The 24,201-nt window shown below is 42.0% G+C and overlaps 1 long non-coding RNA gene across 1 annotated transcript; it reads left to right on the forward strand.

The window, feature by feature from the left end:
- Positions 1–307: 307 nt before the first annotated feature.
- Positions 308–23,821, forward strand: LOC131490224 (uncharacterized). The gene is made up of 3 exons (XR_009250993.1): positions 308–503; positions 9,737–9,910; positions 23,574–23,821. It is a non-coding gene; the product is annotated as an uncharacterized LOC131490224 (long non-coding RNA).
- Positions 23,822–24,201: the final 380 nt, after the last annotated feature.

A 24,201-nucleotide genomic window follows, 5' to 3' on the forward strand; every position in this document is an offset into this window, starting at 1 on the left:
TCATAGCTCTGGATTTTCAGATCCCTGCCATAATGGTGAGAAGCAGCAGCATCTGATTCCTCACACATCCATCATGGAATCTTTGGATATAGATAAATAATGCTCAGCCGCTCTGTGACCAGGGATTTATGCTTTGACAGGTGCTGCTGTGGGTTCTGGGCCCTCCAGCTGTTGCCTTTGCTCTGTATGGCCTGAAGAGCAAGGTGTGCATGGAGTAGGTGACATGTGATTCATTGCAATTAGGGTAAGAATAAAAGGGAAAGAACAACATTGGCTTCAAGAGTCATCATTCAAGTGTCACAATTGAAGCTACTTGTCAGTGTTTCCATGGAGTTGGCTCTCCAGATGAGCGTGCTGTAGGGTTATGCCTCAGCCTAGAACATGAAAGAACAAAACCTCACAAACACTGCAGATGAGGTCATTGCCGTTTTCGGACAAAACAGACAGGAAGGACAGGCTGCGGGTTCCATCTTCATCTAAGAGAAGAGAGAGGAGAAAGAGAGGTAATGAGCAGTCATGGAAAGGAGTGTCAGCTTACACATATGTTGGGGGATTTTACTGCCAACCATTAGACATTTCAGAACTGAGGACCGAGAGCCAGGAGTAACCTGCTTATTTCACAAATTGGCCCTAAAAACTAGTCCTGCATAGTGATGTGACTTGATTTGCTTTGATAATCCTAGAGAATGGATCTATCATAGATGATCCTTTGCACTAATGTAGATATTTCCTGGTATGAGGTTATGAGCAAGGGAGATAAGTTACACATTCATATCTTTACAGCATGGTATCATTATTAAATGTATGATTAAATGTTTAAATTTTTTTTTCAAAGTTTTTAATTTATTTTTGGGACAGAGAGAGACAGAGCATGAACGGGGGAGGGGCAGAGAGAGAGGGAGACACAGAATCGGAAACAGGCTCCAGGCTCCGAGCCATCAGCCCAGAGCCTGACGCGGGGCTCGAACTCACGGACCGCGAGATCGTGACCTGGCTGAAGTCGGACGCTTAACCGACTGCGCCACCCAGGCGCCCCTGTATGATTAAATGTTTAGATGGATGGATGGATGGATGGGAAGGTAGGCTGTTGGTGGTGGTTTGGTATGAAATGTGAACTTTAGAGCTAAAGGTGAAATAAATTTTAGGAAATTAAAAACTTCTAAGGTGGGATACCTAAGGAGAGCTCTCTGGGGAATCATTTGCTCAAAGAATAGAGTACAGTTCAGAGTCCTACCTCTAGCCTTGAACTAGAGATTAGAAATCACTTCAAACATCTCAAATATCCAAAGGTCTGACTAATACTACAACAGGAGAGTTGGGGACAGTGGTTCTGGGGGCTAAGAGAAGCAGAGACTCAGCCCCAGAATCTGGTAAGGTCGAGAGTCGTTTGGTGTCTATAATCCTCCCATATAATAATTCATGATGGTGGGACATCTCTCAGCCACCATTGATCTTAACTTGAGATCCACATTTATCAATAGAATTCAGGAGTTCTGTGAATTTGATGGAGAAAATAATTATGTAAAATAATTACATCTCAATTTCATTGACTTTTAATTAAAATGTAGGATTTCCTTCCATTGCAAAATAAGCACAAACCTTAATAGGTATCAATACTTGTGACTGTCACCAATAAAAATAACAAATATTTTCATATCAGGTCAGAGTAAGTGTTAATATCTCAAAATGTTGTGTATGCTCATTGCTGCTTTGAATTATGGCAGTCATGGAGCTCATAGCTAGGTCTAGTCATTTACTACATTAACAAACATGTTTGTTACTGTATCACAAACATTCTTTTTGTTAACTAGATTTCAATATAATTGTAGGGTTTTTGGTAATCTTACGTATTTTATTTTATGCATTTAAAACATTATTCTGGGGCCACGTGGGTGGCTCAGTCGGTTGAGCATCTGATTCTTGATTTCGGCTCAGGTCATGATCTCACGGTTCATGAGATTGAGCCTTGAGTCAGGCTCCATCCGCTGCAGAGCCCGCTTGGGATTCTCTCTCTATTTCTCTGTCTCCCTCTCCCCTGATCATGCGTGCTCTCTCTCTCTTTCTCAAAATAAATAAATAAGCACAAATAAATAAATCAATAAAACATTATCCTGAGAAGGGAGCTTCTCAGGAGCTTCACCAGACTAACAAAAGGTGTCCATGGCCCAAAAATGTTAGGGTGACAACAGCATGGATGGATCTAGAAAGTATAATGCTAAGCTAAATAAATCAGTTAGAGAAAGACAAATACCATACGATTTCACTCATATCTGGAAGTTGAGAAACAAAACAAATGAACAAAGGAGAAAAAAGAGAGACAAACCAAGAAACTGACTTAACTGTAGAGTAAAAACTGATGGTCGCCCGAGGGGAGGTGGTGGGGGATGGGTAAAATAGCTGATGGAGACTAAGGAGTGCATTTGTGATGAGCACTGGGTGATGTATGGAATTTCGAATCACTATATTGTATACCTGAAATGAATATAACACTGTATGTTACTTACATTGGAATTAGAACTTAAAACCTAGTAAGAATGAAAAACAATGTTACGGTGAGAGAGCTGCTTCTTTCCATTGTGCCTCATCTTCCCTGGATGGACATCACACTGAATTCTCATGAAGGGATAGGCAGTTTTTTCCTGACATTTCCAGGAAGCAGCTCAAACCATCAAGCCCAAGGACTGTAAGCAAGCTGTTTTATCCATTAGGCACCATAGAAACGGGGCCTAGGGCCAATGAGCTTGAACAATGCTGTCTACAAAAACACTTAAGACAGAGCTAGGGGGAAAATTTTTTGCTCTAAACTAAAAATAAAGCTACAGATGTGCAATTAATAAATGTCTAATTAAATGTACCAAATTTCATATGTCAAATGCATCTGTCATTACATTTAATATTCACAAATATTTTTGCATTTGAAAAATTTACAGATCAGATTTTCTCACTTTGCAAGAAATCTCAAATAAACATGATTATGAAGAAAAACAATAAAAAATTAAAGTTACAGCCAAATATTTTCAAAAGTAGAATTATATAAATACACATAATGTTTTGTGAGCGGGGTGGGACTATGTGTAATGTCAGTACATTTAGTACATTTTACTATGTTTGAGGGGTGCCTGGGTAGCTTAGTCGGTTGAGCAACTGACTCTGGCTCAGGTCATGACCTCATGGTTTGTGCGTCCGAGCCCCCCGTGGGGCTTTGCTCTGACAGCATAGACCCTGCTTCAGATTCTCTGTCTCCCTCTCACTCTGCCCCTCTCCCACTTGTGCTTTCCCTCTCTCTCTCTTCCTCTCTCCTCCCTCTTTCTGAAAAATAAACATTAAAGAAAAAGTAGGAAAGAAATGTCAGGGGGTGAGGGGGTGCTCCAAAGAATCAAATGGACCCAGGCCTTCAAAGGTCTCAAAACCGCACTGGCCTGAAATTGTAAACCTGTCCTCTTGGACCCTCAAAAGGAGCACAGCCCCAGAGTTTGGCCCTTGGAAGACTCCTACCGTCTCCATCCCTTGCCCCATACACCCTCCCAAGGCTTCCCAATCCTCCCCCACTCTTCCTTACCCCTCAAAGTCCACCTCACTCCCTGGCCCTGGGCACTTCAGCTTCTCAGAAAGATCAAAGAATTCCAGCCTTTTTTGTTTTGGTGGAGATGCCTGGAATCAAACACAGGGCCTCACTCCTTTGGGGTTTTGCAAATAGCACTAGGAGGTTAGCTGGGTTCTCCTCTGCCCAGCTCTCTGACCCTCTAACAGGCAGGCCTGGACCTCCACCGGTCGGAATTCTCCCAGGTCATGTCTCTTGGCTTTTCCTCTTTTCATCAGAAATGCTCTGTCTGGTTTCCTGAAAAAGCACTGGACAAGCCCACCTTTGTCACCTTGAGTAGTGACAAGTTACGTGGAGGAGAAATTGTCCTTGCTGTCCTTCTTCCATCTGGATGTCATTGAGCATTCACCTGTGGTTGGTGGTACGGTTGAAGGGGCCATCTCCAGAGCTGAAAAGGAGAAAGATACTAGAGATCTCAGATAGGTCTGCTTGTCTGTGCCCTGCCCATATGTAAGAGATACACAAGAAGCCGTCCATAAGAGTTAGCTCTGAAGAAAGGAACCAAAACATGGGAGCAAGAAAAGGGCCTTTTTTGCTTAATTGTGGACCTTAGAGTCAGCTGGACTAAGTATTTGCTTGAAGCCAAAAAAAAAGAAGAAAAACAATTGACAAATACAGAACATTTGCTGTATTTATTTGAAAGCATTAGAGAAATCAAGTAAACTCAGAACTTTGGTGTACTTTCTTATGCTTAACTGTAAGAATAGTGTAAACAAAAAAAAAAAAAGGTCCCAAACCTGGACTTGGGAAGAACTTTCTCCTGGGGTGAAGTTAGCACTGCTGATAAAATGCACAGGCCATCTGCTGATGAAGGTTAGTGGGACTAAGATTTGTCCCCAGAATCTAGTTCTCTACCCACCCGATGGAATATCAGGTGCCTTATACCAATGTTGTGTTGTTGTTTTTTTTAATGTTTATTTTTGAAAGACAGAGAGAGAGAGAGAGAGAGAGAGTGTGTGTGTGTGTGTGTGTGTGACTGGGGTGGGTCAGAGAGAGAGGGAGACACAGAATCCGAAGCAGGCTCCAGGTTTTGAGCTGTTAGCACAGAGCCTGACACGGGGCTCAAACCCACGAACTGTGAGCTCATGACCTGAGCCAAAGTCGGATGCTTAGCCGACTGAGCCACCCAGGCACCCCAATACCAAACTTTTTTTTCTTTATGTATTTGGTCTTACAGTAATTATAAAATGTTCTTTTTTCCTAGGGGCGCCTGGGTGGCTCAGTCGGTTAAGCTTTCAACTTCAGCTCAGGTCATGATCTCACGGTTCATGAGGTCAAGCCCCGTGTCCGGCTCTCTGTTGTCAGCACGGAACCTGCTTCAGATCCTCTGTCTCCCTCTCTCTCTGCCCCTTCCCCGCTCATGCTCTTTCTCTCTCAAAATAAATAAATAAATAATAAAATATTTTTTAAACGTTCATTTTCTAGAAGATACCCCTACTGAGAGTAAATTTTTGAATGAGCCTCCTAAATGCTTCTTCCTTTGTATCTGTGATATCTGCTCATGTCTGAAAAGTTGTGATATCTGTGATATCTGCTGTTTTGTCTGAAAAGTTGTCTTTACCATTAGTATTATTTTTAATTTAAGGTAAGGGGTTGGACATTATGATCTTGCCTGGGTTTAAGATATTTAAGATTGCTGGCTTCTGTATCATTGAATTGCTTTATAATCATATATGACATATATAGATTAATTCCTCCAAAGATTATAGGCAAAAGAATTCTGCCTTAATTACATTTCCCACATAGTCTGTTAAGGCACAATACTGCTTAAGTGTAATTTTCAGAAAAGTAAAATTATGACTCTTATGTAAATATAAATGTACACATGTCCGAGATTGTATTCAGTTAAGTACTAAAGAACCAGTAAGATTCAAGAACCACTTTCAAGAAGAATTTGAAGAACAGTCATTTATAGAGGCAATCAGAAATGCTGGAATAAGTATGCTAATAATATTTGCAAAACTGATGGATATTATATAGGAAAATGATGTATAATATTGAAGTTATCCTTCTAAAGGGCAGAAGCCAATTGTATCTCTACTGGACAAGAGTGTTTGCACTTCTATTGCCAAGAGTCATTTGCATGACCACCATTTTCTACCACTTCCATTTTGCCTTCGTCAATAGGAGACAATCAAAGGTATGCACCCCTACAAAATCAGAGAGTGTTCTCTTGACAGTCCCCAGAGCTCTGTTAGAAGATAACCCCATAATCTCTTTAGCCAATTCCTGAATCTTAGATCATTTTGCTTGACAAGAAACCATTTCTCAACAATTGCAGGGGTGCCTGGGACTCTTGATTTTGGCTCAGGTCATGATTTCATGGTTCAGTTCCTGAGATTGAGCCCCGCATTGGGCTCTATGCTAGAGCTCAGAAACTGGGGTTCTCTCTCTTTCTCTCTCTGTCTCTCGCCCTCCCTTCCCTTCTCCAGCTTGTCTGCACATGCTCTCTAAATAAATAAATAAATAAATAAATAAATAAACATTAAAAAAAACAATCGCACCATATCAAAAAATAAAGTATAGAACAAATTAATGTTGGGTGAGGACTAAGAGAATTATAGCGAACAATTGTTGGCCCCTCTGCTTTCCTCTTCCTGACTTTACAGTAATAACAAAACAATACTTTCTAAAATGGCTTATAATTATAGTACAATTTCAATCTAAATCCCATTTTTTGAAGAGGGAAAAATTGAAAAATGATTCTGGAGCTCACCTGGGAAAATGAGTATCTGAAAACAGTCAAGAAAATTTTGAAAATGAATTGAGAGAAGGGGATGGGTGTCAGAGGCTATGCGGGAAGAAAGTAGAGAAGCTTGCTTTCACCTGATGATGTTAGACATGAAAAGTCATTTGAAATTTACAATAATAAAAATAGGAACATATTAATAAAACAATATAAATCCCCAAACCATACGCAAGTTTAAGAATATGCTAGATGCGACATTTAAAATCAGTGGACAGATGATTCAATAGATGATATTAAGACAACTTGATCCATAGTTGCTCAAAAAAATTTTTATCTTTATTTTTTTTAGAGGTTTTGTGTTTAAGTAATCTCTACATCCAATGTAAGGCTCAAACCCACAACCCCGAGATCAAGAGTCACATGCTCTACTGACTAAAAAAACATGTTTTTAAATTATTGAAGCATCAGTTGGGGCACCTGGGTGGCTCAGTCGGTTAAGCCTCTGACTCTTGATTTTGGCTCAGGTCATGATCTCACAATTCATGAAATTGAGCCTGACATTGGGCTCTGCATTGACAGTATGGAGCCTGCTTGGGATTCTGTCCTCCCTCTCTCTCTGTCCCTGCCCACTCATTGTCTCTCTCTCTCTTAAAACTAAATAAATAAATGTTCTTCTAAAAAACATCATTTGCAATTAGCTAGTTGGGGATGGGGAGGGAGCTCTGATATTTTAGACAGAAGGCAGCCAGAGCAAAGGAATTACAGTTCAAGCAAGGATAAAACAGTGGGTCCAGATGGAAAGCTAAATGCCCAACAGAGTAATGGTGAGCTGAGCAGAGGAGAGTGGTAGGAACCAACCACATCAGAGCTGGGGGGTGGGGGGACAGGGGCAGTGTGGCATGAAAAACAGGCTTGAACTTGATCTTCAAACGGATGGAAAGCCTGGGAAGGTTTCAAGTGGGAAATTGTGATGATCAAGTTTTCATTTCAGATCGTTTACTCTGCTATTTAGAGGATAGATTCAAAAGGTTAAGAAAAACCATTTTGGATATAGTTGCACAAGGAGAAGATTCCAGAAATATTTGGGAATGGGAGACACATTGCAAAAGTTTAAAGGAGGAATACATGGAAAAAAGATGGAAGTTATCAGGACATTCCGCATGTTAGAGAATTTGGATGGTGAGAAAAAGGAGAAAGGTAGGGAGTGACTTAAGGGAGCAGCAGGTTCTAACAAAGGTTGTTAAGCAAAGAGAGACTAAAGCACGTTAGCAGCAAGGCTTGAGTAATGGTGGAAAGGGGGCAGACCTGGAAAGAGTGAGAAGGGAAGGGTTAGGGGAGCCATGGGAGAGCCATCTGTCCATCTATGTAGAAAAAGAGAAGGGGGCACCTGGGTGGCTCAGTCTGTTGGGCGTCAGACTCGGCTTAGGTTATGATCTCGGGGTTCCCAGGTTCGAGCCTCACATCGGGCTCTGTGTGGACAGCTCAGAGCCTGGAGCCTGCTTTGGAGTCTGTGTCTCTCTCTCTCTTTCTCTGCCCCTCTCCTGCGTGTGCGCTCTCTCTCTCTCTCTCTGTCAAAAATAAATGAATAAACTTAGAAAAAAAGAAGAGGAGGCTGCCACACAGTCCTAGTATCAGCTCTCCTGTTCTCATCTTTATCAGTTTCAGATCCACCTACTGCTCCAGAAAGCTTGTAACCATCCAGTCCACAGGTTTCCCGCCCCTATTTTACACCAGTATTATTGGCAGCACTGGGGATAAAGCAATGAACGAAACAGATCAGGTCCTGCCCTCACGGCACTTATGTACTCATGGGAGACAAGACAACCGTCAGATACGTCACCACGGAAATCCCTGTCAGGAAGTGGTACATGCCCTCAAGAACGGTATAACTGAAGGGAAGGAGGGCTAGAGTGACCGAGGGGCACTATTCACATGAGGTGGCCAAAGGACGACTCTCTGGCCAGATGACATTTTTTCTGAAGCCAGCGGGGCAGAATTTAATGAATGATGGATAGGAAGTCAAACTTTCAAAAGTCGAGATCCTATAAAACAACACCTTCTAGGAAAATCAGTAAACAAAAGTAGCCTGGTCCAGTTATCGGTTATCCTGACAGCGGTATTTCTGGACTGAAAATGTGGGCTGCAAATCAACTTTCCGTTAATCCCAAAGGTGACTCGTCTCATTATACAGTACCACTTAATATTTATTTCCGATCCCCCAAACAGGCCCACATGTTAGAGAACTGAAGGACAAAACTAGTATTGTAACAGTCCAATTTCTGTTAAGATTCCACGGAAAATGCTAAGACAGAATACCTCTGAGGAAAGCCTGAGATAAATCGCTGGGATGTCTAAAATGTCTTAAATCTCCTTGTAATTTAATTTTTCATCAAATGCACCTACAGGTGCTAAGTACTAGCCTGAGCACCAGGGGCACAGATTTTGAACAACAGCCGTGTCTTCGAAGAGACCTTCTGCCAGAAGGTCTCGCTGGCTGAAAACACACTGATTATATCGCGTGACTGCAACAGAAGATGGCCAAAGAGCAGAGCTTTGGGAATCTAACTTCCAGAGCAAGGAGATACTGGGGGGTAGGGGAGCTTCTCAGAGAAAATCCCTTATAACTTTCCTAAGTGCCCCATTCCTCCCTCCCACGCTGCATTCCTTCATTCATTCCCTCACCCCCTCCAGTAAATACATATGGAACAGCTAGTGAGTGCGACGCCTGTTCTGAGAGCCAGAGATACAGCAGTGAACAAAAACAAGCAAAAACCCCTACCTTGATAGCGTTTACATTCCAAGCTGGGAGACAGATCACTAAAATATGTAGCATGGTAGAAGGTGATGAGAGCTATGGAAAAAATGTCAATGGGTCTATTAGACGAGGCACAGTCAGAGTAGCAAGTGGTGGACAGGAGCTGCTTAGGACTGGCCCGAGAGAGCTAATTGCTAGCATCTCTTCCCCAGTCCCCATTTACCGATATCACATCAGTAGCTTAAAATGGTCACAGTGGGCAGGGGCGCCTGGGTGGCTCAGTCGGTTGAGTGTCTGACTTCGGCTCGGGTCATGATCTCACGGCTTGTGAGTTCGAGCCCCGCATCGGGCTCTGTGCTGACAGCTCGGAGCCTGGAGCCTCTTCAGATTTTGTGTCTTTCTCTATCTCTCTGTCCCTCCCCAACTCGCACTCCGTGTCTCTGTCTCTCAAAAATAAGTAAACATTAAAAAAAATTAAACACACACACACACACACGTGCACACATGCATTTAGTCTTTGCATGCACTTGTGGAAATGGGTCTCTATGGCACTGTTTCTTCTGTGCCTGGCGCTGGTGCCTGAAGTCAGCAGGGCGGGTAGCCAGCAAGGAAAGGCGGATGTGAAGTAAGGGAAGAAGATGAAACCCAGAGGATGGACTAGAATGATCAACTATCTCTCTTTGCCTCCAAGCCTCTGTCTTCAGTGATGTGGCAAAGTCCTATGCGAGAAGCCAGCACCCTTCATCAGGGAGCTACACACACCCTTGACCCAGGAGTCTGAGACACTAAAGGAGGCTCCAGCGAGAGAGAGCTGTAAGAGTTGTGGGGCCAGCCACAGCCTGGTGCCAGCCAGGTGAGCCCACAGGTAAGCGACACCACAGCTGGCTGCACCAGCACTCTGCACACTGTACCCGTCCTCTACGTGCGAAACCAGTATGGCCATTCCTTCACCGCCGCCTTCCACATCTCATGCAGCCTGACAACTCTGTAGGGAAGGCACTCTGGGAAACCGGTCTGGCTAAATAATAATAATAATAATAATAGTATAAGCTAAACTGGTAATGCAAACCCACCACGGTTAGGAAAGAGAACAAAGAGTGTTGGTGGCAATTTTCAATAGGATTTTCAGGGCAAGGTTTACCAAGAAGCTGACATTTGCATAACAATCTGAAAGAAGTGAGGGAGTGAGCTTTGGGGATTGTTATGGGAAGAGAGTTCCAGGCAGAGGGGTAGCGAATGGAAGACCCTGAGTTGAAGGCACACCTGATACGTTCAAAGAACAGCAGGGATGACAGTTGGCTGGAGTGAATGAGGGAGAGAGTAGAAAGAGGAAGGGTCAAGAAGGCAACTGTGTGTGTGTGTGTGTGTGTGTGTGTGTGTGTGTGTGTGTAGAGAGAGAGGGGAGGGCTTGTAAGACTTCGCCAAGACCTCGGCTTCTACTCTGTGTGGGATAAGCCTTCAATGGATGATTTTGAGCAAGGAAATAACAAGATCAAATCAGTCTTAGCAAGACCATTCTGGCTGCTATACTGGGAATAGCTTGAAACATCAGCAAATGAGAATTATTAAAGGGTTATTGCAAAAATCAACAGAGAAGCAGATGACAGCTTAGACCAGGGGAGCAGCAATGGGGATGGAGCAAAGAGGTGGGACTCTGGATGTCTTTTGAAGGTCAAGTCAACAGAATTTGGACTGGGATGTGTGGTATGGGAGAGCTGGAAGAATCAAGGATGAATCCAAGTTCTTGGGCTGAGCAACCAGAATATTAGAGGTTGCAATTAACTGAAATTGCAAGAAATGAAAGACAATCAAGTTTGGATGGGAAGAGGGAGATCAAGAGTTTAGTCTGGACAAGTTGAGTTTGAGTTTTCCTCTAGACATCAAATCGAAGATGACAGTTGGATCTGTGAATACAGAATTTAGGGAACAGGCATAGGCTAAAGATATAATTCTGAGATTAACAACATACAGAGAGTATTTAACACCATGAGGCTGGATGAGACCAACAAGACGTAAAGTAGAAGAGCGAAGAACTGGAAGGACTGCGTGCAGGGACCCTACCCACTAAACCCACTAAATGCTCAGGGATATGAGGAGGAATAAGCAAAAGACGCTAACAAGGAGTGACCAGAGAGGTAGGAGAAGATCCAACGGACTGTGGTAGCCTCCAAAGCAAGTAACAAAAAGAGAGAGGGAGCAATCAACTGAGTCAGATGCTGCAGATGCGTCACATTAAAGGAGAACTGAGAGCTGATCCTTGGATTTAGCGAAACAGAGGTCTTTGGCCACTTGCTAAGGACAATTTTGGCAATAAAAGTTATATGAACTTAGGGGCGCCTGGGTGGCGCAGTCGGTTAAGCGTCCGACTTCAGCCAGGTCACGATCTCGCGGTCCAGTCCGTGAGTTCGAGCCCCGCGTCAGGCTCTGGGCTGATGGCTCAGAGCCTGGAGCCTGTTTCCGATTCTGTGTCTCCCTCTCTCTCTGCCCCTCCCCCGTTCATGCTCTGTCTCTCTCTGTCCCAAAAATAAATAAAAAACGTTGAAAAAAAAAAAAAAAGTTATATGAACTGAGTTCAAATAAGAAGGAAATAGAGAAGTTAGGGACAATGCATAGAGGCAACTCTCTTGAGGTGTAAAAGGAAGAAGAAAAAGGAGACATGAGCAAGAAAGCAGAATGGGGATCAAGAGAGAGTTTTGATCTGCTTTTCTTTGAACTGGGAAAAATCATTGTGTTTGTAGGCTGGCAAGAATGATCCAGTGGAGAGGGAAATTTTTGTGATGGATGGAGAGAGGGGACAGCTGTTGAAACAGTGTCCAAAGTGAGCAAGGATGAGATCTAGTATTTAAGCGGAGGGATTGCTCTCCGAGCAGAGTGACCTTCATCCACCGTAGACCAAATACTTGAAGCCAACCGACCACATACGTGAAGCAGACAGGTAGGTTTGGGGGGAGGTTATAGAAATTATTATTCCTAATCTCTCATATTTCCATAAATAGGGTAAAAGTGTCAATTGAAAATGTTTGTGGGAAGAATCAAATAAGTTAATGCATATGAACTCCCAGAAAGTGGATAATGAATGTGAACAGCTATTCAATATTATCACACATCAGTTTGGGTGATTTAATCTGTTCTTGTGCTTTCACTGACCTCTTATCCTTAAGCTTCAGATCCAAGATCCAAGATGTGGACATCTCTCAAAATCAACAGGTCTAGAACTCAATTCACTTTGGTCTTCTCTGGGCAACTCCACCTTCCGCAAGCTTGTCGCAGTTAAGGGCTCCTTCCACCTGGGCACATCAACCACAGTGCTAGATTTCTGAATTTCTTCTTCTTCCTCATACTCCTTCCTCAACATCTTGGAAATCCTTTCTCTCCTCCTGTCTCTCCTCTATCATCCCTCCAACTGTGTACCCTTTCACTCTCTCAAGCATGTCTTTCTTCTGGACTTTGGCCTCCTAACTGATCCTCTCGGTCAATAAGGCCTCCTGTGACTCTTTCTTCCCCATGTACAGAATGATCTGTCCGAAATGCAAACACTGTGTCACTTTCTGGAGTAAACGCTTCCATGGTCCAGTCTATACAGCATGGCACTCAAGGCCTTTCATGCTATGTTTACATCTTTAGCTGCGTCTCCTGCCCCTTTTAATCTGGTACTTTATTCACCAATTATACTAAGCATATATGGCTTCCCTGCACAGCGCTCCCCAAAACTACCCCCCCAAAACTGTTGAGTACCACCATGCCGATGACTGATTACCCTTCAACTCTCAGCTTTGGCACCATGTCCTCCAGGGAACTCTCTCTGATCCAGTTTGAGCCAAGTGCCATTCCTTAGGGCTTTCACAATATCACATCCAAACACCCAGCGTGTTATCAGTGCTCAATGAATTGGTTGCCATTATATTAGATGAACTACATCTAATTGATTAAACCATGTTAGATGATATCTTGAAATCCTAGGGGCGCCTGGGTGGCTCAGTCGGTTGAGCATCCGACTTCGGCTCAGGTCATGATCTCACAGTTCGTGGGTTCGAGCCCTGTGTCGGGCTCTGTGCTGATGACTCGGAGCCTGGAGCCTGCTTCGGATTCTGTGTCTCCCTCTCTCTCTGCCCCTAACCCACTCGCATTCTGTTTCTGTCTCTCTCAAAAAATAAATAAACATTAAAAAAATTAAAAAAAAAAAAAAGAAAGAAAGAAATCCTTTCCAGTACCATGGTACTGCAGCAGGCATTTTTCTTTTGGTCAGTCTTTTTTTTTTTTTTTTTTTTTTAATTCCAGTATAATTAACATACAGTGTTATATTCATTTTAGGTAGACAATATAGTGGTTCAATAATTTTATACATCACTTAGTGCCCATCACAGTAAATGGACTCTTAATCTCCTTCACCTATTTCACCCATTTCCCCACCCACCTCCCCTCTGGTCACCATCTGCTTGTTCTCTATAGTTAAGAGTCTGTTTTTTTGGTTTGTCTCTTATTTCTTTGTTTTGTTTCTTAAATTCCACATATGAGTGGATCCATATGGCATTTTATTTCTCTGATTTATGTCATTTAGCATTATACTCTCTAGATCCATCCATGTTGTTGCAAATGGCAAGAACTCACTTATTTTTATGGCTAAGTGGTACTTCATTGTATCTATCTACCACCTCTTTATCCATTCATCTACCAATAGACGCTTGGGTTGCTTCCATATCTTGGATACTGTAAATACTGTTGCAATAAACATCGGGGTGCACATATCTTTTCAAGTTAATGTTTTCGGATTCTTTGGGTAAATACCTCGTGGTGGAATTACTGGATCATATGGTAATTCTATTTTTTAATTTTTTGAGAAGCCTCTATACTGTCTTCTACAGTGGCTGCCCCAGTTTGCATTCCCACCTACAATGCACAAGTGTTCCTTTTTCTTTACATCCTCACCAACACTTGTTGCTTCTTGTGTTTTTTATTTTAGCCATTCTGATAGGGGTGAGGCTGTATCTCATTGTGGTTTTGATTCGTATTTCCCCCATGATGAGTGATGTTGAGCGCCTTTTCATGTGTCTGTTGCCTTTTTTGGGTTACAGTCTTACTGACATAAAATTCACATGCCATATAATTCACCTTTTTGAAGTGTAGAATTCAGTGGCTTTTAGTATATTCACAGAGTTGTGTAACTGACACCACAATCAATTTTACAACATTTTATTACCCCCAAAAGAAACCCTGTACCTTTTAGTTGTTACTCTCCTTTTCCACATGACCCACTCGACCCTTGGAGATACTGATCTCCTTTCTGTTTCTGTTGATTTGTGGATTTGCCTATTCTGGACGTTTCATATCAATGGAATGTTACAATATGTGGTCTTTTGTGTCTGGCTTCTTTCAATTAACATAACATTTTCAAGATCCATCCCTATTGTAGAATGTATCAGTATTTCAGTTCTTTATTGTTAAACAATATTTCATTTATATGAATATGCCACATTTTATTATTTATCCATTCGTCATTTGATAGACATTTGGGTTGTGTCCAATTTTTGTCTACTATGAATAATGTTGCTATGAACATTCTTAATGTGGCTATATTTTTCATTTCTTTCGGGCATATACTAGGAGTGGAATTGTTGTGTTCATAACGTAACTCTGTATTTAATCTTTTGATGAACTGCCAGACTATAGCAGATGTATTTTTCCATTACATAAGTGAAAATGTGGATACCGTTTGTCGTTACAAAAGGTTTGTTCTGCTGGGGCACCTGGGTGGCTCAGTCGGTTAAGTGTCAGACTTCAGGTCATGATCTCGCTGTTCCTGAGTTCAAGGCTCTTGTTGGGCTGTGTGCTGACGGCTCAGAGCCTGGAACCTGTTTCAGATTCTGTGTCTCCCTCTCTGTCTCTGCCCCTCCCCCAATTGTGCTCGTGCTCTCTCTCTCTCTCTCTCTCTCTCTCTCTTAAAAATAAACATTAAAAAAAAATGGTTTGTGCTGCAGTTGGCTGGAGATCTTGGACAAGAGAACTTTTGATTCAGGTTAGCTGGCCCTTTGACACCCCATAGTGTATAGCGACCCACTGCCCTGCTGGCCACAGAAAACACCTTTCAAAACTAAGATTCTGGTCTCAGCCCTCCAGGTAGGGTTGGGAATGTGACTTCCAAATGAAGTCATAGCCATTGTTCCTCTCATTCATCATCCACTCCCCAGTAACATCTGAATTTTAAAATACTGTATTTAAAATAACATGTGATTCTCCTATTTATTTTGTGACTTAGTTATAATTGTGTAATAAATCTATTGACTATAAAACATTTACATACACATGGCAGCTACAGATTGTATTTTATGGTGTTTGGATAATTTTTAAAAAACAAAATAAAATACCATCTAAATCTCTCATCATTCCCAAATCAACATACACCGCATAATCTTTCAAGAGTTCAGCCTCCACCGGTCACTACCCTCTTCAAAGATCTTCAGTGCCTCTAGGATAAAGAACAGACTTCGTGAGCTTGGCCCCCAGGAAGCCTCAGCTCTGCCCCATATGTATCTCTGTCTTATCTCGTGCCACACCCTCCACGAACTTCTGTTCTGTGACTCTCATCTCCTCACCCTCCTAAGTACACCTTCCCCAGCCTGTTCCCTGGCCCTCTGCTCCAACCATGTTCCCCCTCCTGGTATTATCTATGTCTGAGTCATGTTCCAAAGTGCAGGTCAATGTCAGTCTCCTCTGTGAATGCTTCAACGTCAAAAAAAAAAAAAAAAAAAAAAAATGACCTCTCCCTCCTCTGGGATTCTACAGCATTTATTTTTGCCATACATCATTGAATTTTTTTTTTTTTTATGGACACATCATCCTCTGCCACTAAGTTATAAGTTCCTTGAAGGCAGGGTGATATGGTAACCTTTACCCTCTCTATAGACATTGCTTTTAGCCTAGTGTGTGTCTGGGGAAAGGTGACTTTGCTCAAATGTAATTGTGATTTGTTGGATACTTAACAAAAGCTATGTTTGAAGGAGTATATAAATGGTTTACCATAAATAACATTTCCTTTTCAGTCCTCCAGTAATTCCCTACATTCATGTGGTTCAGTGCTTATCTCCTGAACTTCTTTTTGGAGGGGTTGGGTTTGTAATCAGTCTTTATTAAGCACTTACTCTGTGCACAGTACTGGACATATGAGTTCAAACTGCATGCTTACCCTCAAAACTTTGCCTTCCGGTAATCAGCTTCATGGTATTCTTATTTTTCCTGAAGTTTCATATTCATCTTAGAAGAACTGGTGTTTGGGGCGCCTGGGTGGCTCAGTCGGTTAAGCGTCCGACTTCAGCTCAGGTCATGTTCTCACGGTCCGTGAGTTCGAGCCCCGCGTCGGGCTCTGTGCTGACCGCTCAGAGCCTGGAGCCTGTTTCAGATTCTGTGTCTCTCTATCTGCCCCTCCCCCATTCATGCTCTGTCTCTCTCTGTCTCAAAAATAAATAAACGTTAAAAAAAAAATTAAAAAAAAAAAAAAAAGAAGAACTGGTGTTCAAATCACTAGAAAGACATGTAGACATGGTGACAGTTTGAATCCAACCAGAGGAAGAGACCCTGAGTCTCACGGCCTCCTGGATGTGGTAGTTTTGCTCTGAGAAGAGGCAGAGAAGTGGGAATTCTCTTTTTCCCCTGTTGCTTGTTTACCTGTCTACACTATGTTGAGTAGTGTATGACCCTCTGTACCGTGGCCTCTGCTCTATGACATTCGATGACTTCTACATTGTGTTGAATTTTTGCTCTGCTGCTAAGTCTGTACCTTCCTTTTCCTAGACACTTTATATCTGTTCCCCTTCAGTTCAGTAAACATACATTGAGCACCTACTGCATGCAAGGAATGATGGAAAACATTGGTTTCCCAATTTATCATTATATGTTAGATATATTTATAACACATAAGATACATATATGTATAATCTACATACACATTTGTAAAAGTATATTTTCATAAGCAGAGTAGAGTAACATATTATAAGAGGGTTAAGCTCAAAAGTAAATACATTAGGGGTGCTTGGGTGGCTCAGTCAGTTGAGCATCCGACTCGATTTTGGCTCAGGTCACGATCCCAGGGTTGTGGGATCTAGACCCTGCTTAAGATTCTCAATCTGTCTCTCTCCCTCCCTCTCTCTCTGCCCCTCTCCCCCTCTCATGCTCCCTCTCTCTCTCAAACTAAAAAAAAAAAAAAGAAAAGAAAATAAATATGTTAGGTGAAAATCAAATAAAAGCACAACTTCTCTCAGGAAGTCCTTAAATAGTCTTGAAAAATCATACCCTAGAATGGATAAAGAATTTGTGGTTTATATACACAATGGAATACTACGTGGCAATGAGAAAGAATGAAATATGGCCCTTTGTAGCAACGTGGATGGAACTGGAGAGTGTGATGCTAAGTGAAATAAGCCATACAGAGAAAGACAGATACCATATGGTTTCACTCTTATGTGGATCCTGAGAAACTTAACAGAAACCCATGGGGGAGGGGAAGGGAAAAAAAAAAAAAAAAGAGGTTAGAGTGGGAGAGAGCCAAAGCATAAGAGACTGTTAAAAACTGAGAACAAACTGAGGGTTGATGGGGGGTGGGAGGGAGGGCAGGGTGGGTGATGGGTACTGAGGAGGGCACCTTTTGGGATGAGCACTGGGTGTTGTATGGAAACCAATCTGACAATAAATTTCATATATTAAAAAAAAAAAATCATACCCTAAATGGTACAAAGGAAGTGATGTCCACCTGGGAAAACACGTGAGGAAACAGCCAACTCATGCATGAAACATCTCAAACTCATGTAGGGCTTCTTGAGAGTGAGGCAAGTTATCACTCATATGAGGACTTTAAGACACAGAACATATGAACACAAGGGAAGAGAAGCAAAAATAATATAAAACAGGGAGGGGGATAAGAGACTCTTAAATATGGAGAACAAACAGAGGGTTACTGGAGGGGGTGCGGGAGGCGAGATGGGCTAAATGAGTAAGGGGCATTAAGGAATCTACTCCTGAAATCATTGTTACACTATATGCTAGCTAACTTGGATGTAAACTTAAAAAAATAATAATAATAATAAAATAAATAAAGAATCTCAGAGAGCGAGGCAAGTTAAGCGTGCATTCGATGAGACTTTGCCGTGTCTGGGTGTATGTGTGTGTCTGGCTGGCTTTTATTCTAGGGGACACAAAATTCTAAAGATGAATGCTGTAAGTACTACAATCTCTTTCTCTCTTTTCCTTTTGGATTGCCTCAATAGACCTGCTCTCCATTCTCCGCTCTGGAGAGTGTTCAAGGTGTTCGGTCTTCGAACCTTTCAGCCGTCATGTCCTAGTTCTAGGCTGCCACCTTGTGGCTATTAAGTGGATGTGCTTTAGCCGGCCTGTTCTGTGTGCCGCTTGCCTACACCCTTAATTAGGCGCCATTCCGCTTACCTTCTGCATGTTCGTCGCTACAGCTAACTCCACCTGGTATTTAGGAACAAGACGTTACTTACGTGACAGATAAAAAGTAGAAATGCGTGCTTCCTTCCCCCAGAGCTGCCAGTTTTCCTGTCACAGAATCATGAAAATGTATCACAACACTTTATATCCTTCAGGATAATAACTGTCCCCAAAGCTTAAAATCATGGAAGGGTTGCACAGTTTTTTTGGAGTCTACACATAGAGTTCTCCTCTATCCCCAGTTGCCATGTAATCTTTATTTTATTTTGATGTTTATTTATTTATTTTGAGAGAGTGTGTGTGCACGAGTTGGGGACGGGCAGTTTCTTCTGGGTATCTTTTTTTTTTTTTTTATAACAGGTTTTCAAAAAAAATTTTTTTAAGTTTATTCTGCGAGAGAGAGAGAGAGAGAGAGCAAGCACGAGTGGGGTATGGGGCAGAGAGAGAGGAAGAGAGAATCCCAAGCAGTTTCCACATCACTGCAGAGCCCAATGCTGGGCTCAAACCCACAAACTGTGAGATCATGACCTGAGCTGAAATTGAGTCGAACATTTAACTGACTGAACCACCCTTGTGCCACTGGGATATCTTTTTCTTTTGTGCAACTTCTTCTTCTGGTTTAGGAACAATCTGCTCTTCTTCAGCAAGCATCATCTCACTGTGGCACAGAGAGCTCATGTAGGGTTAATCTGACCAGGAGCCAGCCCTGTAAGTTCTACGTCTCATCTTAGGGGCTTTGTCACCTGGATGTGCTCAATGACCACAGAATCTACATCTAAACCCTTAAGTTCAGCATTACTCTCTGCATTTTTAAGCACCTGCAGTAAAAATTCTGCACTCTTTTTGGGCCACCGACCCTGTGTCCAGCCCCACTGTTTGCCTGGGCACATGTACCAACTCTACTGTTGTAGTGATGGAATGGCACACAGTGCTTCTGTAAAGTGACATCCTTTGGATACTTGGTGGCTTTTCAGATATGCATACCCTTGATGGCCTGGACAGCTTCATGTGTGTTCTCAAGGTGAATACAAAGACTTGAATCTCTTGATTTGAATCATTTTGCAGGGTCTTCTGGTCAAGTGAGTAGCAAACCATTTCCAGAGATGACCTCAGGCCACTTACAGGAAGAGCTGGATATTGCCTGTTAATTTTTATTGATTATGCATCGTAATCATTACCTAAAATGAATCCAATTCCTTCAAGTCCCCTTAGAGAGTATTATCTCAACATCGTAGTCCCTCAGTGAAGGGAGAGCGGTGCCATTTCTCCTTACTGCCACAAAACAGTTCAACAAACACGTGTTGATTGCCCACTGTGTGTTAGGTTGGGCAATACCAAATGAGCAACATTATCATACCCTCAAAAACTTCATAGTCTATTCTGGTGCAGTGGTTAGTTCTCAACCCCCGGCTGTATATTAGAATCATGTGGGCATCCCTCCCCACCCCCCCCACCCCACCCCACCCCCGCCAAACCAAATACATAAAAACCTCTGGAGATGGAATCTGAGTATGATTGTTTTTCCAAAGGTCCCAGGTGGTCCTAGTGAGCAGGCAGTGTTGAAAACAACTGGTCTAGTTGGGAAAGAGACTTAATACAAATTAATTGTAATGTTCCATTAGAGGTATAAATAAATTGCTATTGAGTAATAAATTCTGCCTAAAGATCAAGCAGAATATAAGCTTCATGAAAGCAGAGATTTTTGTTTTTTTCATTGATACATCATAAGCACTAGAACATATCTAGGTTAGTCATTTAATTTATATTGTTGAGCTATGAATGAATCAAATTTCGAAATGAGGTATGGGAAAAGAATTTAAAGGAGAGATACTATAGGGGCACTTGGGTGGCTCAGTCGGTTGAGCATCCAACTTCGGCTCAGGTCATGATCTCATGGTTTATGGGTTCAAGCCCCGCCTCGGGCTCTGTGCTGACAGCTTGCTCAGAGCTTGGAGCCTGCTTCAGATTCCGTGTCTCCTTCTGTCTCTGCCCCTCCTTCACTCGCGCTCTCTCTCTCTGTCTCTCAAAAATAAATAAATGTAAAAAAAAAAAAAAAAAACTTAAAGGAGAGGTACTATAAAGAAAAAAGAAAAGAGACTAAGTGAAGAGTATTTGGGGAGAATTTCAAACAGTTAACTTAAACCAGATTGTAGATTGTGTAATGGAGACTAGTGGAAAATTGCATTGATTTCCATGCTAAGGAATTTATTATTTTTATAGTGTGCAGAAATTGGTAAATACCAAAGAACAAAAGAACAAAACAGTACACACAATTTATAGTTTTCAAAAATAACACCCAAATTCTAAGATTATCAAATATTTCTCCTTATGTTCTTGCATTCCTATGGACAAGAAAACGGTCTGCCACCATTTTTATAGTGGAAGAAAGTTGATGAAATTAATCTTCCTGTGTTCAAAACTTCACTAATATTTGGACCAGAGAAGCTAAACTCGCAAGTGTCTGGCTTCATTACAGAAGCACAAGATATGAACAGAGATTCAGTTAGAGATTCAATATTGGAAGACAGTGAAAATATGTAACATTGTTGGGAATAAATATCTCCTAAAAAAAGACAGATTGTCAAATTATCAAGGTACAACTGAAAAGAACTTTGAATGGAATGTGTTAATAGATTGGGGAAAAAAATCTTTAAAGGAAAATTACTCATGAATTAGTGGGGGACAGAATCCGATTTCAAGAGTTCAGGTAAAGGTAGCATGATCCCCAGACCAAAGACATTAAAAAAAAAAAAAAAAAGGTATTAGAAAGGAAATTTTAATAATGTTATCATAAACCGATCTCAGTAAGAAAGGAAAGTGGGAAATAGTTAAAGAAATCAAAGTACCAGCATGTCTGAATAACATCAATTTTTTTTAATGGGATCAGTCTTGTATATGGAATGTATAGAAGAATAAAAAGCAGTGATGGTCTAAAACTCTTAAGAATCCTTTCAAGATGGTTAGTGCCCCCAAATAGCTAAGATTATTTTAAAAATTCTGAATATTATATTTTTTAACTTTTTATTTTTATTTTTTTAAAGTTATTTATTTATTTTGAGAGAGACAGAAAGAGTGCTAGTGGGGGAGGGACAGAGAGAGAGGGAGAGAGAGAGAATCCCAAGCAGACTCCGCAGGGTCAGTGCACGGAGCCCAATGCCAGGCTTGAACTCTGAAACCATGAGATCACGATCTGAGCTACAATCAGGAGTCAGATGTTTAACTGACTGAGCCACCCAGGCACCCCCCCCCCCCCGTTTTTGTTTTTGTTTTTTAACTTTTTAGAGATATATTTGGAACAAGGGGGAAAGAGATGGGTTTTCTGTTTGGGACACAAAGTATCACTTACTCCAGTGGTTCTATACTTCAAGGTGCATGGGAATCACCTCAAGGCTTTGTTAAAACACAGATTGCTAACCCCAACTTCAGAGCTACTGTATCAGAAGTCTGGGTTAAAACTTTGCTTTTCTAGGGAGCCTGGGTGGCTCAGTTGGTTAAGCATCTGGCTCTTGGTTTCAGCTCAGCTCACGATCTCATGGTTCGTGGGTTCAAGCACCCTGCGTTGGGTTCTGTGTTGACGGCGTGGAGCTTGCTTGGGATTCTCTCTCTCTGTCCCTCCCCTACTCACGCTATCTCTCTCTCTCTCTCTCAAAATAAATAAATAAACTTAAAAAAAGTTGTATTCCAAAAAAGAATTTGATTTTCTAACAGATTTCCAGATAATGTTGAGACCGCGAGGCCAGGCACCACACTCTGAGACACACTGTGAGATTTATTGCATATCTTGGTTTGAGGTTCATAAGAAGTAGACGCTGATCCAAGGACTCAAGTGTTAGTACTTAGTTTAATTGGGAAGCACAGAAAACAGCTGTCGGGGAGGTGGGACGTGAGTGCTCTGAGAGCATAGGGACGTCAGGACGCCCGTGAACAAATAAGGTGAGAAGTGAGCTTTCAGATGATTAGATCGTAGGTAGCTAGCCGGGGAAGGGCATGAGGGGGGAGGTGTCCTATGTTGAGGAAACAGCATGTGTGAAGATTGTGTTGGGGATGCATTGGCAACTTCAGGGGATGGGAATCTGTGGCTCTCCCACCCTGCTCTCTAGTAAGGAGGGTGATGTTAGATGAGGCTGGGAAGGTTAAAGAAGAAGCAAACCGGGGAAGTCTGCAGCCACGCTAAGAACTTTTTTTCTTTTTCTCATGAGAACACTGGATGATTTTAACCAGCAAATGATGACCACCTGGGGGATATGTATACTAAGGGGAGCAAAAGCAGATTCAGGAAGACTGATCGCGGTCCACAAGTAGGGATGATGTCTTTGGGTAGTGGGAGGAGAGTAGACAGGAAGAAAAGCAAAGAACTATTTAGGAGATAAAATAACAGCATTTGATAATGAATTGGATATGTGACGTAAGGAAAAGACAAGTTCCAAGGATGACTCCCAGGCTTTTTCGGCTTAGGCAAGTGCTAGAAGGTACTATGATTCTGGGTTCTGGAACACGGAAACCTCGGTGTGAGGAGAAGATAGCTATCGTGAACTTAAGGTGCCTGCAAGACAATCAGAGATGCTAAGCAAATAGACATACAGGGCCGGTGCTCAGAGGAGAGGCACAGAGGAAAATTTGAGATCGGTTAACATAAAGATGGTACCTGAAACCGGCACAAATATGATTACTGATGTGCAAAGATGAGATCTCTGATTAGGGACAAAGAATGCAGCGAGAAAAGAGGAGGGGATCGGACTGAGCCTTCCAGAACTCTAGCATGTAAGTAAGTGCCTGGTCGAAGACGGTGAGCCAGCAGAGAAAGAGTAGGAGGGGAATCTAAGGAAAACCAAGGAGAGTTGAGTGTCACATAGGCCAAGAGAAAGCAGTAATTCAACACAGTAAAATAAAACAAGTACTAACTAGCTCCGAGACCGCCATCTAGGAAATAAGGGACTTTTCAGAATTAAGATTCTCGGGATATAAACCCTGACTTCCATCTTTTCTACTAAGGAAAATAATACTTAATATACACTTAGTTACTAGAGAAATTGAAGCTCAAGATACATGAATACAAGTAAATAATATTTCATGTGTATTCATATCTCTAGTTCCAGATAACTGAGTCTCAGTATAAGAGGGACAACCCCATGACAATGGTGACAAGGACAGCTGTTGGCTGAGAGCCTCCCATGTGAAAGCTTCATATCCAATCATCAGGTGGCATGAAAACAATGAAAGGGATGCCCGTGCTCTGAGAATCCACTTCTGCTAAGGTTCACCTGAGCCAACCCCACAGCACCGCGTGCTCAGACCTCATTCCTTCTTTTCTTGCTCTGGGTCTGCTTCCGGGACTAACATATCCATCGCCGAACCACAGCACTGCAGTTCATCTCTTCCCTCTTGGCTCAGTGCTTTTGAACTGGTCATACATGAACTAACCTCTGGCTTCACCTCAAGATTTTGATTTTTGGACCTGGGTCCACAGATAACCCAAGATAGACAACGCCAAGGGCCCAGCCCTGTCATGTTCCCAAGGTGGGTTGAATATCAATCTATGATGATCATGACAATAATCACTTTTAAATTTGTGATGTTATCAAGGAACTACCACAAATAATCCTTGAGCAATGATAAGGGCAAGACAAGAGACAAGCCTGTAAGTCCCAGGTTTCTTTTATTTTCTTGTTTTTAAGTGATCTCTATGCTCAACCCATGGGGCTTAAATTTTATTTTAAT

The sequence above is a fragment of the Neofelis nebulosa genome, chromosome 11 (genome assembly GCF_028018385.1).
Source record: "Neofelis nebulosa isolate mNeoNeb1 chromosome 11, mNeoNeb1.pri, whole genome shotgun sequence".
Classification (NCBI taxonomy): domain Eukaryota; kingdom Metazoa; phylum Chordata; class Mammalia; order Carnivora; family Felidae; genus Neofelis; species Neofelis nebulosa.